Raw genomic sequence first — 17,708 nt, 5'->3', positions numbered from 1 at the left:
CACTGTGAGCATACTGTAGGGGCAATGCCTGTGTGGAGTGGTGTGGATGAAAGATGGGGAGGGGGTGAGAATGAGGCGTGCATGAAATGACTGTGACGGTGCGGACGGTAATAACTTCTCTTTTTCCCCTGTACTATTCCTGTAGGTCAGCGGCCACCAGAAGAAGGACATTTGGCGTGCCATCGCCAAGGAAGTCTGGACCCTGGGGGTCTACCACAGACAGAGCACCCACTGCCGGAAAAGATGGGAGGACATTCGCCGCTGGAGCAAGAAGACGGCAGAGGCCCAGCTGGGGATGGCCTCCCAACGTGGGAGGGGTGCCCGTCGCACCATGACCCCACTGATGTTCAGGATCCTGGCGGTGGCGTACCTGGAGTTGGATGGGCGCTTGAGGGCATCACAGCAGCCACAAGGGGGTGAGTACATTCTCATTCTGCTGATTCAGCGCGCATTGTAGGTGTCTGGGTGGGGGAGGTGGGCTCTGGGTTCCCCTAGGCCAGGGCGAGTTTAGTAGGCAAGGACCCTTCTTAGGGCAGGCCCTGTGGCACCCCACGCCACCTGTGTACCGTGCCAACTACACCTAGTCAGGCTCCTGTGACATCCATGTGTGCAGCAATCGGGCATAGCCTTGTAACCCATGTCCCTGGGATTGAATTGGGAACTCCAAGTGCGTGGCGTAGTGCAGGGGGCTTCTGTGTCTGTAGTGATGCCAACCGTAGCGGTATTGCATGCACTCAACATGTCTTTCTTCTGTTTCCCCCCCCTTTTTGTGGTCTCCCTGTTCTTGTGTGCATTAGCATCATCAGGCGGAGGAGCAGTGGCACCGAAGCAGGAGGGAGCTGCATCCCACATGGCCCGGAGGGCGACACTACGGAGTCTGAATTTACCAGTGGGACGGAGGGCAAGGGGAGCTCCACAGCTGGGAAAGGAGCTGACACCAGCGATATGGACTCCTCCTCTGATGGGAGCTCCCTCGCGGTGGCGGGCCCATCTGTGCCCCCCGCATCTACAGGTACAGCCACCACCCCCCCACCAGCACCGCCCTCCCAGCAGCCCCTCAGCGTGTGTCCTGTGTCCGCTCACCCAGGACGGTGGGCATCTCCTTCGCCCCAGGCACCTCAGCCCCTGCCCCTGTCACCCCTGCTGCCCTCAATGAGGAGGCCATTGACCTCCTCAGGTCCCTCACTGTTGGGCAGTCTACCATTTTGAATGCCATCCAGGGTGTAGAGAGGCAGTGCAACAAACCAATGCATACCTGGAGGGCATTCACTCTGGTCAGGCAGCCCATCAGCAAGATTTTCAGACTCTGGCCTCAGCACAGATTGCAGCCATTGTCCCTGTCTCTAGCCTCCCCCATCCAACTTCCCCCACCCAGACCCAAACCCCTGTACCTCAGCCTATCACAAGCACACCATCAGACCAGCATGCACACACCTCAACACACAGGGGAAGCTCTGGCAAACATAAGCACCACACATTCCACAGGCACTCACGCAATCATCACACACATTCAGACACGCCAACTTCCCCTGCCTCCACTGTGTCCCCCTCCTCCTCATCTCCCTCCTCCCTCCCTGTCTCGTCTCCACTCACACCTGCATGCACTACATCCTCAGCCACTACGTCCATCACCAGCACACCCACCACCACAACCCGCTCATGTGCAGTCACCGCACCGACTACCATTCACACGTCCCCTGTGTCCTCTCCCAGTGTGTCTGTGAGGCCACCTCCCAAGGTACACAAACGCAGCCACACACCCACCCAACAGCCATCCACCTCACGACAGCCTCCAGCCCATACACCTTCACCCAAAGTCACCAAACGTACACCTCCTACAACCACGACCTCTTCCTCCACTCCCAAACCCACTCCATCTACCCGTCCCAGTGTTCCTAAGAAACTTTTCCTGTCCAACCTTGACCTCTTTCCCTCACTTCCCCCACCCCTTCCGTCTCCTAGATCCCAACTCTCCAGGTCCCAACCCAGCACCTCAGCCACAACATCTGCGGGATCAGTGGTGCCAGTAGTAACCGGCTTCTGGAGTGCGCCAGGCAGCAGGGCAGCCAGTGTGGCAAGGAGCCAGAGCACGGACAGTCCCCCACCTGTAAAGCTTAAAAAGTTGTCCAGTGCCCGGCGGGAGAGGGGAAAGAAACAGCCACCAAAGCCGCTCCCAGGGGTACAGTTGGGGGTTTGGAGACAGCTGCGCCACCATCCATGGTGGGGAAGGGGCAAAGTAAAACCGGCAAGTCTGGGAAGATGTGCACGGCGGACAAGACCGCCAGCAGCACCGCTGCCCAGGACACCGCCGCCAGCAGAACCGCTGCCCAGGACACCGCCGCCAGCAGCACCGCTGCCCAGGACATCGCCGCCAGCAGAACCGCTGCCCAGGACACCGCCGCCAGCAGCACCACTGCCTAGGACACCGCCGCGAGCATAACCGCTGCCCAGGACACCGTTGCCAGCAGCACCACTGCCCAGGACACCACCGCCAGCAGAACCACTGCACCGGCACCAGCCGTGCTGCCCAGGACACCGCCGCCAGCAGCACCGCTGCCAAGGACACCGCCGCCAGCAGCACCGCAGGCCAGTGAGCGCAAATGATTTTGACGCTATTGAGGCTGCCACGGGCAGGATGAAGCACTCTGGGCACAAAGCCCCCTCCAGAACCAGTGGATTATCACATCCACTCACACAGTCCTTGGCAGGATGAAGCACTCTGGGCACAAAGCCCCCTCCAGAACCAGTGGAGAACAGCATCCACTACCCCAGTTCTTGGCAGGATGAAGCACTCTGGGCACAAAGCCCCCTCCAGAACCAGTGGAGAACAGCATCCACTACCCCAGTTCTTGGCAGGAGGAAGCACTCTGGGCACAAAGCCCCCTCCAGAACCAGTGGGGTATCACATCCACTCACACAGTCCTTGGCAGGATAAAGCACTCTGGGCACAAAGCCCCCTCCAGAACCAGTGGAGAACAGCATCCACTACCCCAGTCCTTGGCAGGATGAAGCACTCTGGGCACAAAGCCCCCTCCAGAACCAGTGGAGTATCACATCCACTACCTCTGTCCTTGGCAGGATGAAGCACTCTGGGCACAAAGCCCCCTCCAGAACCAGTGGAGTATCACATCCACTCACACAGTCCTTGGTAGGATGAAGCACTTGGCAAACCACCCACTGTAGAGACTTGAGAGACTGTGGCTTTGCACTCCCCAGGATTGAACAGTGGGCAAACCACCCACTTGGGAGACTTGAGAGACTGTGGCTTTGCACTCCCCAGGACTAAACAGTGGGCAAACCACCCACTGTAGAGACTTGAGAGACTGTGGCTTTGCACTCCCCAGGATATAGCAGTGGGCAAACCACCCACTTTCGAGACTTGAGAGACTGTGGCTTTGCACTCCCCAGGATTGAACAGTGGGCATAGAGCCCCCTCGTGGATCTGGCATCGTACACTTATCCGGCTGAGGTGCCCCCCCTTCCCTTCCCCCTGAGGTGCCTGTTTTATTTCTATCTAATGCCTCAGCAGTGTTCTCTCCGTCTTGTTCGGGTATTGAGTGTGGGCCTCGCCCATGCCTTTTGGGCCGAGTTGTCCACGGACTATGATAGTGGAATACCTTGGACTTGGATTCTTGGTGTATATATTTGTTTATAGTGTGAATATCTTAATATATGTATATATTTTTGATTACTGTCTTCGTATAGATTACAATCATTCAACTCATTTCCTTTTGTCCTTACATTCTTCCAGGGGGTTTTGGGAGGTGTAACTGTGATGTATCATGATATATTAGTGTGTGTGTTGTCGTGGGTGAGGGTGGGGGTGGGAGTGTTGCGTGTGTGCCACTGTTTTTTCCCTCCCCCCTTCCCTGTGTCGTAGGTGCAGTACTCACCGTGCTCTTCGCCGCCGGCGTTCGTGCTCCTGGTAGAGGAGCAGGAAGATAAAGGCTGGAAGAATCTGAAGTTCCGGTTCAATGGCGTCCAGGTTCCTCGTGGGATGTGTAGAGGTGAACTTTTCCCTTCCAAGTCCTGTTTCGATCGTGTTTTTGTTTGCGGTGTATCCGCCCCGGAAAAGGTGGCGGATTGGTGGCTTGTAATAATGTGGGCGATACATTGTCTTCCGCCTGTCTGTTGGGGGTTACCGCTGTGGTGCTTGTTTGTACCGCCTTCGTGGTCGGAGTGTTAAAGTGGCTGTCTAAGTTGGCAGTTTACGCCACAGTCCTAATTCCATTTCTTTTTCCACCGGCCTGTTGGCGGTTTTACTGCCGCTTTAACACCTACCGCCAGGGTTGTAATGACCGCCACACTGTGTTGTACAGCATGTTTTCCCATTAAAAAGGAAAAACAAAAACAAATGTAGCTTTATTTTGGCTATTTTCTTAATTACCTTTAGGAGAATCTACACATCCTGGATATTTTTAGAAACCCCAATATGATGGGTAAAAAGGACACAAATTTGGTGTAGATATCTTACCTGGAGAAAAGGTCTAAGTGCGAAGTACCCCAAATAGCAGAGAAAAAGAGCTCAGTGCTGGGGGTGGAAAGACCTCTGAAGGGAAGGGGTTAAGTATCATAAAAAGTAATGGAAACAAATGGTATTTGAGCTAAATATAGCTAAAACATGCTGTCAAAATTAATTTTCAAATGCAGAGATGGAAATGCAAAATATTAATTGGAGGCACATTGAAATTTACAGACATAGCCTGTGATGGTATATATGGGTAGGGGCATTACGGAACTTTCTTTTTCCTGTATTAGGGAGTTAGTAAATATATCTGTAGTGAGATAAACATCTCACGAGGTTTAAACATCGCTGCTTGATCTTCAGATTCAGTTTAGTGCTCTATATGAAAAGGAAGAGCAAAGTGGCAAGAGACTGGTAATCCAATTTCAGGGACACCTATAGCAGAGGGATTTGTGGATACACCAACATTTATTATGCATGCTACTTCTGAGGAAGATTTCCAAGACCATCAGAAGCACACCTCTCATTCATACAAGCAATACCAGGTGATCCATTTGTCTGTGTGAGTTATAACACAATCTTACTGACTTAACTGCTGAATCATTATTCTCAATCAGAGTCTATGAACTCATAACTCAATTGGCACTACGTAAACTGACAAAATGATGCTGGGCCTGAATGCTAAATCAAACCAGACCAGATCTTCAGCAAACTAGTGAAGTTCTGCTAAACTAGCCATGAGTAAAAACAACAAAACTGTGCAGACATATAACAAAAACATTATTCAGCCTTATGGTAAGATGCTGAAAAAGGCCTCAAACAATAACAGAGAACTCTTTAAAGCTGCCAGGCGCTGCCTAAATATCCTAGCGAAACCAAGTCTTCCATCCAAAGGAAAAATGTACAGACATCAAATTCTTCAAGAACAAGCTTGAGAAAACCCAACACCAGAGCACAAATGCAAGTTCATCTGAAATATACATTTATATCCCATCCTTACTACAATGGAGCATATCTAAGTAGTGTGTGGCATGTCAAATATATTCCAATTGCTACAGGTTTGTCCTGAAAGAAAACACCATTCCCTTGGCAATCAAAAAGGTTACACAAACTGCATTTATGCCTATACTGGACACCATCCTACGTGCATTCTCTGAGGATCACTTCTGAATGCCCTAATGGCAAGACAGATTCTGCATCTCCTCAAAAATCCCAACCTTGTCTCTGATAACTTTGTAAACAACCACTCAATCACACGCTGTCTATTCGTTGGAAATGCATTGATAAAGGTGTCACCATCTTGCTTAATATCAAAGTAAACATAACATCATTGAACAAGAGTACTTATCAGGTTTCGTACCATGATCAGCACAGAAATAGCTTCAAAACAAGTGTATACAACATTCTCTCACTAATCATCTTTATCCTTTATATGCAATCTCCATGGATTCCACTAAGTGACCTATACATATGGATGTATCTCAGTATGTGGATGAAACCCAGCTAAATAAAGTATCACTTGCTCCTCAAGACTGCGCCCGATTAAAGACTTGGCTTGCAACCCTCACAGATTGGATGTCAGATTCATACTGCAAAGTTGAACCAAAGTAAGACAATGTATATTCTTATCTCTCTAGTTGCACGTAATTGAATGAAATTATCTTATCCCTAAATTCATCATCAGTTCCAAATCCATTGGATCTCATAATGACAATAACTTCAGTTTGAAAATGAAGATCACTTTTTCATCAGTGAATTCAGGACACTAGTACACACACTGGCGCTATTCCACATCAGTGGAGGTAAAACCCTGCTCTCAGGCATTCTAGAAATTGAATCTCACTTGTTCTCTCTAATGGTCGCCCACTTGGTGACCACTCCCTAATCAAATGATTTTAAAAAATGTGTCAGTGTAACTCCTACACTCTGATATCTCAGTGAGTTGCTCTAAACTTGACTCATTCTCTTGAAGACCTGCTGCATCATATACAAATCCATCAACACTGGTGTGCCACAGTATCAACCCTTAAAAATCAAGGCCTTAACAGTACTGGCAATCAGGAGATGCAAGAAAGAGAAAACAACACTTTAGACAATTTGCAAAGCCCCCTAGAGCAGCAGTTCTTAACTTTTTGACTTCTGTAGACACCCACATTAATCATTACTGGAATCTAGGGACCCCCCCAACTGAATCACTATTGGAATCCTGAGACCATAATAAGGTATAACTGGAAACCAGGGACTCTATCCAAGTCAATTGTGATCATATGAAGCCCAAAATAGTACAAAAATGTAGAAAACAAACATTCATCAAACAAATACACAAATTATTAAATAACAATTCGCCGCACCAACTTATGGTGAAAAACATTCTACAAAGTTACAGCACTTGCTGCAACCATTTATTGTGAAAGACTTTTTGAAATATTATTTGGATTCATTCTAATGACTGCATTTAGCATGATGCTTTGGGGCTATTCGAGCTGAAATGTAAGGCAGGGTGCTCCCTTTTTGGATTGTGTATTTAACAGCTCCCTTGAGCCTTTGAGCTGACGAGCTCTGGCGAAGCACCTGTGCACCTACTGAGTGGTACAAAAACCTGAGAATACGTTTAGGCGGCATTTCAAGCAACCCCGTCTACCACACTTTGCGCTCTGCTGATGACGGCCGAAAGTCAGACACACGTGTCCAGAGATACGGCATTCACCGCACCAACTTATGGTGAAAAACTTTCTACAACGTTACAGCACTTGCTGCACCCATTTATGGTGAAAGACTTTTTGAAATATTATTCAAATTCATTCTGATGACTGCTTTTATCATGATGCTTTGGGGTTACTCGAGCTGAAATGTAAGACAGGGAGCTCCCTTTTTGGATAGTAAATTATTAAATATTTTATTTATTTGACAAACGAATATATAAAAAATGAAGATATTTTAATTGCAAAATTGAGCTTTTAAAAATTTTAATATAATCTATTTGATGTACTTGCTCTGTGCCCACGAATGAATAAGAGAATACCAACTTACGTTTTACCTTCCAGTTTCAAATCTCTTAACAGTTACAGAACTTATTCAAATTTTAATTTTAATGCGTTGCTTCCTTATTTACATACAATGTATTATTCTGTTAATATTATTTAATTTTCTAGGCAGTCGGAGTCCCCCTGAGTAGGCTTCGTGGACCCCACAGGGTACAGAGACCACAAGTTAAGAACCACTGCTCCCTTCTCTAGGAAACAACTTAGGGCTTTGCTTTTCAAGTAACATCTCATCAGCATGCATTTCTATTTGTGCCTCCTCAGACCCTAAAGCTCCATCCTCTACCCCCTTCCCACATTGCCTCCTTTCCCATTACCTCTTAGGATTCTGTGACCTCTTTATATATAAAGTGATCTCTGTTGCTGTATAGCTAGTTCTGTGCAAAAGAAAAAAAATATATATTTTAGCAAAGTTCCAATGTAAACAGATCCCTCATTTACAAATTCACTTTCTCTTGCTTTAAAAGTATTCCTCTGCAGGAAATTGCAATATATACGAAAACATGGTCACATGTGACTCTCTCCACAGTATCTTAAGTATGGATAGACAACCAATCTCATAGTTTTATTTATCAGCAACAAAAAAATCACAAACTTAAGAAGTGTGTCCTCTCTGAAGGATGTATTTCAGAGTAAGTGGCAGCTATAAGAGGGCTGCTTTGTAACCAAGGGAAATGAAAATGTGAAGCTATGCTTCAGGAGAGCACAAACCAAAGGTTCACTAGCAATGGGTTCTTCTCAGAGAGAATAAACATTTTGGGGTAAAATTACTAAAATGTGCATTGCATTGCGCTGCATCACAACGCAGTGCAAAACGTCGCTGCTTTGCAGAAGCATTACAAAGACGATTTAAAACATTACAAAGCAAGAAAATAAAGCAAAAATGGCCCAGTAGGCAGATAGGCATAACGTCCACGGAACTCAGCATTAAACGCTGGATCCAGTCCAGGTTGTATCTTAGGATGGGACACATGAGTGCAAACTGAACAGGAAGTGAAAATGTACACAAAAAGAACATTAGATTGTATTTACAGACATCACAAGGTTTGAACAACTTTTTGTCACTTCCAAGCTTCCAATTGCCAAAAGGGCAGTTTTAATGAGAGATATACACAGTAAAATTAATGCAGTTGGCCTAACAGCCAAAACAGTTGGACTGTAAAACAGGTGGCATGATTATAAAAGGTGAATTAATTAAACGTCAACAGGCGTGCTGCTATGGCTATTAGGGGCGTCCTGAGTCAGAATTGCCAGTGAAATCAATGTAGGAGCAAGTATCAGCACTAATTGATTGAATAGGACCTGATTGGTAGAATAGAAGAGCTAGATAATACTGGCCTAGAAAACACTGTAGGTGAGAGAAAATGTATTATGCAACATATCCTCTAAACATGGACTTCATGTAGGGACCGCCAGGGGGTTCAGCTGATACCCCTGGGTTAACCCTTGCACCCCTGGCAATGCTTCTGTGACCTCTGAAATGCCAAAATCGGTGCGAGAACACTAGGTTGCTTGCACTTTTTGGTCCCCCTTTTTTTTTTCTATTAGTAAATAATAGTGTTTTATTCATTATTGGCGTAACCAAAGCCAATAGGTTTCACATATGCTAGAGCTACTGGCTTTGTCAAGGTTTTTAGCCATGTTGTACAACAGCGTGGAGCATATAGAATGGAAGGGAGTAGCATGGTACAGACAGGTGTGCAGTGGCATAGAGTGGAGTAGATTGGAGTGACGTGGAGTGGGGTAGAGTAGCGTAGAGTAAAGTGAAGTGGCCTAGTGTGGATCTGGGAAGAGTAGAGTTGAGTGGACAAGCATAGAGCAGAATGGTGTATAGCGCAGTGGTACAGAGTGGATTGGCATAGAGTAGAGCTGAGTGTAGTTGAATGGAGTGGGATAGACTAGAGTGGTGCAGAGTGGCGTGGCATGGAGTGATGTAAAGTGGTGTGGCATGGCTTAGATTGGCTTGGAGTGGTGTGGAGCAGAATGGTGTACAGTGAATTGGATTGGAGTAGAGTGGGTTGGAGTGGCCTTGAGTAAAGTGGTATAGAGTAGAGTGGCATTGTGTGGTGTAGGGTAGAGTGGTGTAGACTGGCACTGTGTGGAGTGGCATAGCGTACAGTAGAATGGCACAGAATAGGGTGGAATTGTGTGGAGTGGGGTAGAGTGGCACAGAGTGCCACTGTGTTGAGTGGAGTGGCATGGTTTATAGAGTAGAGTGTTGCAGAGTAGATTAGAATGCCATACAGTGCAGTGGCTTAGAGTGCAGTGGTGCAGAGAAGAGTGGCTTAGAGTGCAGTGACATAGCATAGATTACAGTGGAGCATAGTAGTTTAGAGTGGAAAAGAGTGCTGTAGCTTACAGTGCTGTGGCGCAGAGTAGAGTGGCATACAGTGCATTGGACTAGAGTGCAGTGGTGCACAGTAGAGTGCATTGGCGTAGAGTGTAGTGGGGTATAGTGCAGTGGAATAGAGTAGAGTGATGTGGCATAAAGTACAGTGGCATAGGGTAAAGTGGTGCAGAGCAGAGTGTCGTGGAGAGCAGTGGCGTTAAGTGCAGTGGTGTATAATGTAGTGGCATGGAGTACAACGGGGTGGAGTGGTGCAGAGTAGAGTGGTGTAGAGTACAGAGAAGTGCAGTGGCATAGAGAGGTACAGAGTAGAATGCTGTAGAATGCAATGGCATAGTGTAGTTGCATAGAGTTTAGGGGTGCAGAAAGTTCAGAGCGGCATACAGTGCAGTGTCGTAGAGTGTAGTGGCATAGAGTAGAGGGTGCATGGTACAGTGCAATGGCATACAGTGGTGCATAGTAGAGTGCAGTGGCAAAGAATACAGGGCAGGGATGGGAGGAAAAAGAAGTAACATGGAAGATGGGCGAGGGTCTGAAAACATAAACACTCATATATAGTGTTTGAACACAAAGGAAAAAGGTATCTCCAAAATCGGGAGCAGTGGATGTACCCAATTATTTGTCCAATGCTACACGGGAAGGCCATACAGAAGAAGAGGACGTGGCCTCTGCATGGGGTGACAAACCGGGACCAAGAAAATGAAAGAGACACTGAAGCTAGCGAATGGTAAGCTATGCACGGTCTGTAAGCCCACTGTGTCTAAGTAACATGTCTCACAGAGACAAAGCATGTGCTGTCTAGGTGAAACCTAAGAAGTAAGCAGCAGGAGCTTGAATGGGACCTTCTTTGGTAGCTGTGGTAAGTACCTGAACATGTATGTTGTGTGCATGGGGGTGAGTGAGTGTGTGAGAGAGGACATGTGCATGTTTTAGCATGTGTCTTTACTGTAAGCATGTTCCTGTATGGGTGTGTGAAAGTAAGTGACAGGTAGTGAGTATGAGTGAGAATGACTGAAACTGAGGAGCAGATTTACCTAGACTTTTAGTTGATGCAAAGTCACACAAAACAACACAAACTGGTCCAAAGTCTTGATAAAATATTTCCTTTCCGAAGCAAAACTTTTTATAGTGGAAAGTAGTCTTAAACTATCCCAGATAGTGCTTTCTCTTCTTTGTGTTTCTTTGACTCATGGGTGTTATATATGTATATTCCAATGCTAAAGACCAGGGTTTTTGACTCAAAGTACCGTCCACTAAAAAAATTAGACAGTGCTTTGTTTAAAAAAAATAACACCTTATTGAGGAGGCCGTGTAGAAATGTTTTTTAATTTCTTCTAATGTTTTTAATTAATTGCATGTGTTCTGCACTATAAAGCTCATATCCAGAGTGAGAAAAGCTTTTCATTTTATCTAGGGACAGTATTTTGCACTGGAAGGTTAACCTTTAAGTTCAAAACCTATGCAAGACATCATGAGCACAGCTTTGCAGCCTGATTATGCACCAGTGCTAGGGATAAGAGTGGCAGAGCCATACGTTTGTAGATATAGTTCTACAATGCTCTCTTCCCCAAGTTCAGTGCAGCATAGCAACTTTGATTGCTGCACTGCATAGCTGTTAGACTTCTCATCCTTGGTGTGGTCTCCCTTAACTTTCAGCACACATCAACAACCTGGGAAACAGAGGCAAAAAGTTAGGGGAGACCATGGCAAGTCTAACATGTGTCCCCCCCAGCTTAAAGTGGGGAGCAACTACCCAACCTCATGGGAGTTCTCATCACTAAGGCGGAAGAATCTGGACAGACCATCAGCATTGGCGTGTTCTGTGCCAGGGTGGTGTTCCACCGTAAAGTCCATCCCATGTAGGGAAATGGACCACCTCAACAGTTATGGATTCTCACTCCTCATGTGCATTAACCATCTGAGGGGCCTGTGGTCGGTCTGAACCCGTGAGTCCCAAATAATTAGGGTCTTAGCTTCTTTAGCGCCCAGACCACAGCAAAAACTTCACGGTCTATGGCACTCCACCTATGTTCCCTGGGAAGTAACCTCCTGCTAATGAAGGCTACAGGTTGATCTAGGCCCTCTTCATTAAGCTGTGAGAGTACTGCTCCTATACCATGCTCTGAGGCATCTGTTTGCACAACAAATTCCTTGGAGTAGTCAGGTGCCATCAGCACAGGTGCTGTGCAAATGGAAACCTTCAGGACATCAAAAGCGGTCTGGCAAGCCTTACTCCAGATCACCTTCTTTGGTTGCTTCTTGGAAGTCATCTCATTCAAGGGGGAAACAATGGTGACATGTCCCTTGACACACCTCCTGTGATATCCAGTGAGGCCCAAAAAGGCTCTCACCTCAGTCTGGGTCTAGGGAGGCTCCCAAGCCAGAATAGAGTCAATCTTTGGCTGTTGGGGTGCCACCTGGCCACTCCCCACATGGTGTCCCAAATACATCTCTGAACCCTGCCCTATTTGGCACTTGCTTGCCTTAATAGTGAACCCTGCCTTTTGCAGGGCCTCCAACACTCTACAGATGTGCTGCAAGTGTTCCACCCAAGTGGTAATGAACACTGCTATGTCATCCAGGTATGCTGTGCTGAAGTTATCCAGCCCAGTCAATACCTGGTTGACCAATCTCTGGAATGTGGCAGCAGCATTTTTCATCCCAAATGGCATCACCTTAAACTGAAAGTGTCCATCTGGGGTAGAAAATGCTAACCTCTCCTTGGCCCCCTCAGTTAGAGCACTCTGCCAATACCCAGATGTCAAATCAAACGTGCTGAGGTATTTGGCAGCTCCCAACCGATTTATGAGTTCATCAGCTCAGGGCATTAAATGTGTGTCAGTTTTAGTGAACGCATTGAGACCCCAGTAGTCCACACAGAGCCTGAGTTCTGGGGTGGCACCAGGAGCAGCAGCCTTTGGGACCAAGACCACGGGGTTGGCCCAAGGACTGCTAGAAAACTCAATTACCCTAGGGCTAACATCTTAGACACCTCATCTTTGATGCTAACCCGGACCGTAGCAGTCACCCTGTAAACCTTCTGTTTGATGGGTGGACTGTCCCCAGTGTCCACATCATAGGTACATAAGTGTGTGACCCCTGGGATCAGGGAGAACAGGGAGGCAAACTGACCCAGTACCAGGCAACAGTCCCTCTGCTGTTCTGAGGTCAGGGGGTTCATTCCCTCCATGGACCCATCTTTCTCTCCAGCAGACAGGAGGTCAGGAAGAGGCTCACTCTCTTCCTCTACCCCATCATCTGTTGCTAGGAGCATGGACAATTCAGTCTGCACAAAGTGTGGCTTGAGACGGTTCACATACAGGATCCTTAAGTGGTTCCTGGGAGTCTGCAAGTCCACCAGGTAGGTTACCTCACTCTTGAGCTCCACCACCTCAAATTGCCCAGTCCACTTGTCCTGGAGCGCCCTGGCTCCACTGGCGCCATCACTCACACTTTTTGCCCAGGCTGAAACTCGACCAGAGTGGCATTCTGGTCATACCATCGTTTCATGTCTGCCTGGCTTGCTTCCAGATTCTCTTGGGCAAGAGCTCTGAGGTGGGCAGTCTGGTTTCTGAAGGCCAGCATGTAGCTAAATACATCCTGGTGATGTTTACTGGGGGCTCTCTCTAAGCCCTACTTCACCAGACTCAAGGGTCCTCTAACAGGGTGACCATACAGTAACTCAAAAGGCCTTCCCCCAAGCCCTGTTTAAGGCACCTCCCTGTAGGCGAACAGAAGGCATGGCAAGAGGATGTCCCACTTCTGCCTCAAGGGCTCTGATAGGCCCATGATCATGCCTTTAAGGTGCAGCTGAATCTCTCAACCAGACCATTGCTTTGGGGGTGTTAAGGAGTGGGTAACTTGTGTGTTACCCCACACTCCTGCCACAGGGACTTCATATAGGTGGATATGAAGTTGGTACCCCTATCAGATACCACTTCCTTGGGGAACCCCATACGGGTAAAAACCTCCATCAATGCACCACCTACCACAGGGGAAGTGATTGACGTCAGAAGAATGGCTTCTGGGTACCGGGTGGCATGGTCCACTAAGACCTGGATGAACCTGTTGCCCATGGCTGTCTTTGGGCCCAGAGGCCATACAATGTCAATACTGACCGTCTCAAAGGGGGTACTAACCACTCGAAAAGGTTGGAGGGGAGCCATACATTTCCCCCACTCTTGTCACTTGCCTGACAAGTCTTGCAAGACCTACAATGAGCATCTGAGTTCCTCTGCATTAGGGGCCAGTAAAAGTGGGTGACAAGCCTTGCAAAGGTCTTTTCCTACCCCAAATGTCCAGCTAAAGGGCACATCATGAGCCAGACCCAATAGGAAGGTTCTGAAGCACTGGGGTACCACCGGCACACGAACTGACCCAGGCTCAGCAACCTTAGGCTTACTATACAGGAGGCCGTCCTCTCCATAAATCAGGTGAGATCCTGGCTCCTTGCCAGCCGCGTGGTCTGCAGCCTGCTACTGCAAACCCACTAGAGTAGGGCATGTCTTCTGTGCCTAACAGAATGCCTCCCTGGTGGGTCCCCCTTCCTGCTGCCACTGTGAGAGCTCAGGGACCTCATCTAGTTCAGCCACCTGCTCCTCTATAGGCTCCGGGGTGTCACCCTCAGGCCCGCCTCCTCCTGGACCATGGGAACTTCTAGAGCTGGTTTCCCGTGCCCCCTGTCGTTCTGCTTTTTGGCAGTCACCTGGACCACTGTTTCAGGCTCTAGGGGCTCTCGACCACCCTGACGGGCTGCCATTGACCTGGTGGATACGCATACCCACTCAGGCAGACCCAACATCGCTAAGTGTGACCTGTGTTCCACCTCCTTGCAAAGGGAATCCTCCAGGTCAGTGCCAAGCAAACAATCCACAGGCATGGTTGGACTCACATCTACCTTCAAGGAACCTGAAACCCCCCTCCCATTCAAAGGGAACCTGTGCCACTCTGCACAGGCGCTCTGAGTTGTCCACTGCAACTAGTTGGTGAAGAACCCAGGGATCTATCTGCTCTTCAGACACCAGGTGACTCCTCACTTAGTCACACTGGCTCCTGTGTCTCTCAGAGCCTATACCCTCTGTCCATTGATGGTCACCCACTGCCTGTATTTTTTAGTGTTCTCAGGCACTAGGGTTCTCTGGACTATCACACTGTCCCCTAGTGAGACAAGGGTCATCTCAGCTGGCTCCCACCCACCTGGCACCAACTCCTTCCCAAGCGGTACACTAGTCAAACTCTGGGACTGCTCACCAGTGGCTGTCTGTGTACTCTTGGGGCATTTGGGCTCCCCCTTCACATGACCCTGCTGGTCACATGCATAACAATTACGTGGGGGACCCCCTTCCACAGGTTTCTCTTTGGAGTACCATGGCTTCTTTTCACTGGGGGGCTGGGAATCCTTACCCTGGGAAATAGGCTGGGGCCCTTTAGAGAACTCCCCCTGTTTACCCTTACCCCACCCTTTCTTCTGAGAGGGACCCTGTTCACCCTTGGCGTGGTCTTCCCCATACCTCTTCTGGACCCTGGTGCTCTCCCAGCGGTCCGCTTCCTGCGCTAGCTTCCTGGGGTCAGTCAGCTTGCTGTGAATTAGGTGCTGGCACAGCTCTGGAAAACATAAACTGTACAAGTGCTCCCAAGCAATCAAATTGTAAAGCCCCTCATATGTTGTCACCTTACTGTCCTTCACCCAACCATCCAGTGACCTGCAAAAAGAATCAACACATTCCAACCATGTTTGGGACTCCTTCTTCTTATAGGACCTAAACCTGTCCTTATACTGATCAGGGGTGAGACCATACCTTGTGATCAGAGCGTCCTTCATGATAGGGTAGGTGAGCTCCTGGGGATCCCCTAAGGATGTCAGAGTATTCCTTCCATCCACTTAGAAGTGCTTCCACAGACCCACCCCCCAATGAGCTTCAGGGACCAGATTCACATGGAAAGCAGACCCATACTGTAGGAAAGTACCATCTTGCCTGGCATGTTACCCCCATTTTTTCACTGTATATATGTTGTTTTAGTTGTATGTGTCACTGGGACCCTGGTAACCCAGGGCCCCAGTGCTCATAAGTGTGCCTGAATGTGTTACCTGTGTAGTGACTAACTGTCTCACTGAGGCTCTGCTAATCAGAACCTCAGTGGTTATGCTCTCTCATTTCTTTCCAAATTGTCACTAACAGGCTAGTGACCATTTTTACCAATTTACATTGGCTTACTGGAACACCCTTATAATTCCCTAGTATATGGTACTGAGGTACCCAGGGTATTGGGGTTCCAGGAGATCCCTATGGCCTGCAGCATTTCTTTTGCCACCCATAGGGAGCTCTGACAATTCTTACACAGGCCTGCCACTGCAGCCTGAGTGAAATAACATCCACGTTATTTCACAGCCATTTTACACTGCACTTAAGTAACTTATAAGTCACCTATATGTCTAACCTTTACCTGGTAAAGGTTAGGTGCAAAGTTACTTAGTGTGAGGGCACCCTGGCACTAGCCAAGGTGCCCCCACATTGTTCAGAGCCAATTCCCTGAACTTTGTGAGTGCGGGGACAGCATTACACGCGTGCACTACATATAGGTCACTACCTATATGTAGCTTCACAATGGTAACTCCGAATATGGCCATGTAACATGTCTATGATCATGGAATTGCCCCCTCTATGCCATCCTGGCATAGTTGGCACAATCCCATGATCCCAGTGGTCTGTAGCACAGACCCTGGTACTGCCAAACTGCCCTTCCTGGGGTTTCACTGCAGCTGCTGCTGCTGCCAACCCCTCAGACAGGCATCTGCCCTCCTGGGGTCCAGCCAGGCCTGGCCCAGGATGGCAGAACAAAGGACTTCCTCTGAGAGAGGGTGTTACACCCTCTCCCTTTGGAAAATGGTGTGAAGGCAAGGGAGGAGTAGCCTCCCCCAGCCTCTGGAAATGCTTTGTTGGGCACAGATGTGCCCAATTCTGCATAAGCCAGTCTACACCGGTTCAGGGGACCCCTTAGCCCTGCTCTGGCGCGAAACTGGACAAAGGAAAGGGGAGTGACCACTCCCCTGACCTGCACCTCCCCTGGGAGGTGTCCAGAGCTCCTCCAGTGTGCTCCGGACCTCTGCTATCTTGGAAACAGAGGTGCTGCTGGCACACTGGACTGCTCTGAGTGGCCAGTGCCACCAGGTGACGTCAGAGACTCCTTGTGATAGGCTCCTTCAGGTGTTGCTAGCCTATCCTCTCTCCTAGGTAGCCAAACCCTCTTTTCTGGCTATTTAGGGTCTCTGTCTCTGGGGAAACTTTAGATAACGAATGCAAGAGCTCATCCGAGTTCCTCTGCATCTCTCTCTTCACCTTCTGATAAGGAATCGACTGCTGACCGAGCTGGAAGCCTGCAAACCTGCAACATAGTAGCAAAGACGACTACTGCAACTCTGTAGCGCTGATCCTGCCGCCTTCTCGACTGTTTTCCTCTCTGTGCATGCTGTGGGGGTAGTCCGCCTCCTCTCTGCACCAGAAGCTCCGAAGAAATCTCCCGTGGGTCGACGGAATCTTCCCCCTGCAACCGCAGGCACCAAAAAGCTGCATTACCGGTCCCTTGGGTCTCCTCTCAGCACGACGAGCGAGGTCCCTCGAATCCAGCGACTCTGTCCAAGTGACCCCCACAGTCCAGTGACTCTTCAGTCCAAGTTTGGTGGAGGTAAGTCCTTGCCTCACCTCACTGGGCTGCATTGCTGGGAATCGCGACTTTTGCAGCTACTCCTGCCCCTGTGCACTTCCGGCGGAAATCCTTCGTGCACAGCCAAGCCTGGGTCCACAGCACTCTAACCTGCATTGCACGACTTTCTAAGTTGGTCTCCGGCGACGTGGGA

The sequence above is a fragment of the Pleurodeles waltl genome, chromosome 5, assembly GCF_031143425.1.
Source record: "Pleurodeles waltl isolate 20211129_DDA chromosome 5, aPleWal1.hap1.20221129, whole genome shotgun sequence".
NCBI classification, from domain to species: Eukaryota; Metazoa; Chordata; class Amphibia; order Caudata; family Salamandridae; genus Pleurodeles; species Pleurodeles waltl.
Note: the sequence above shows the minus strand (reverse complement) of the source record.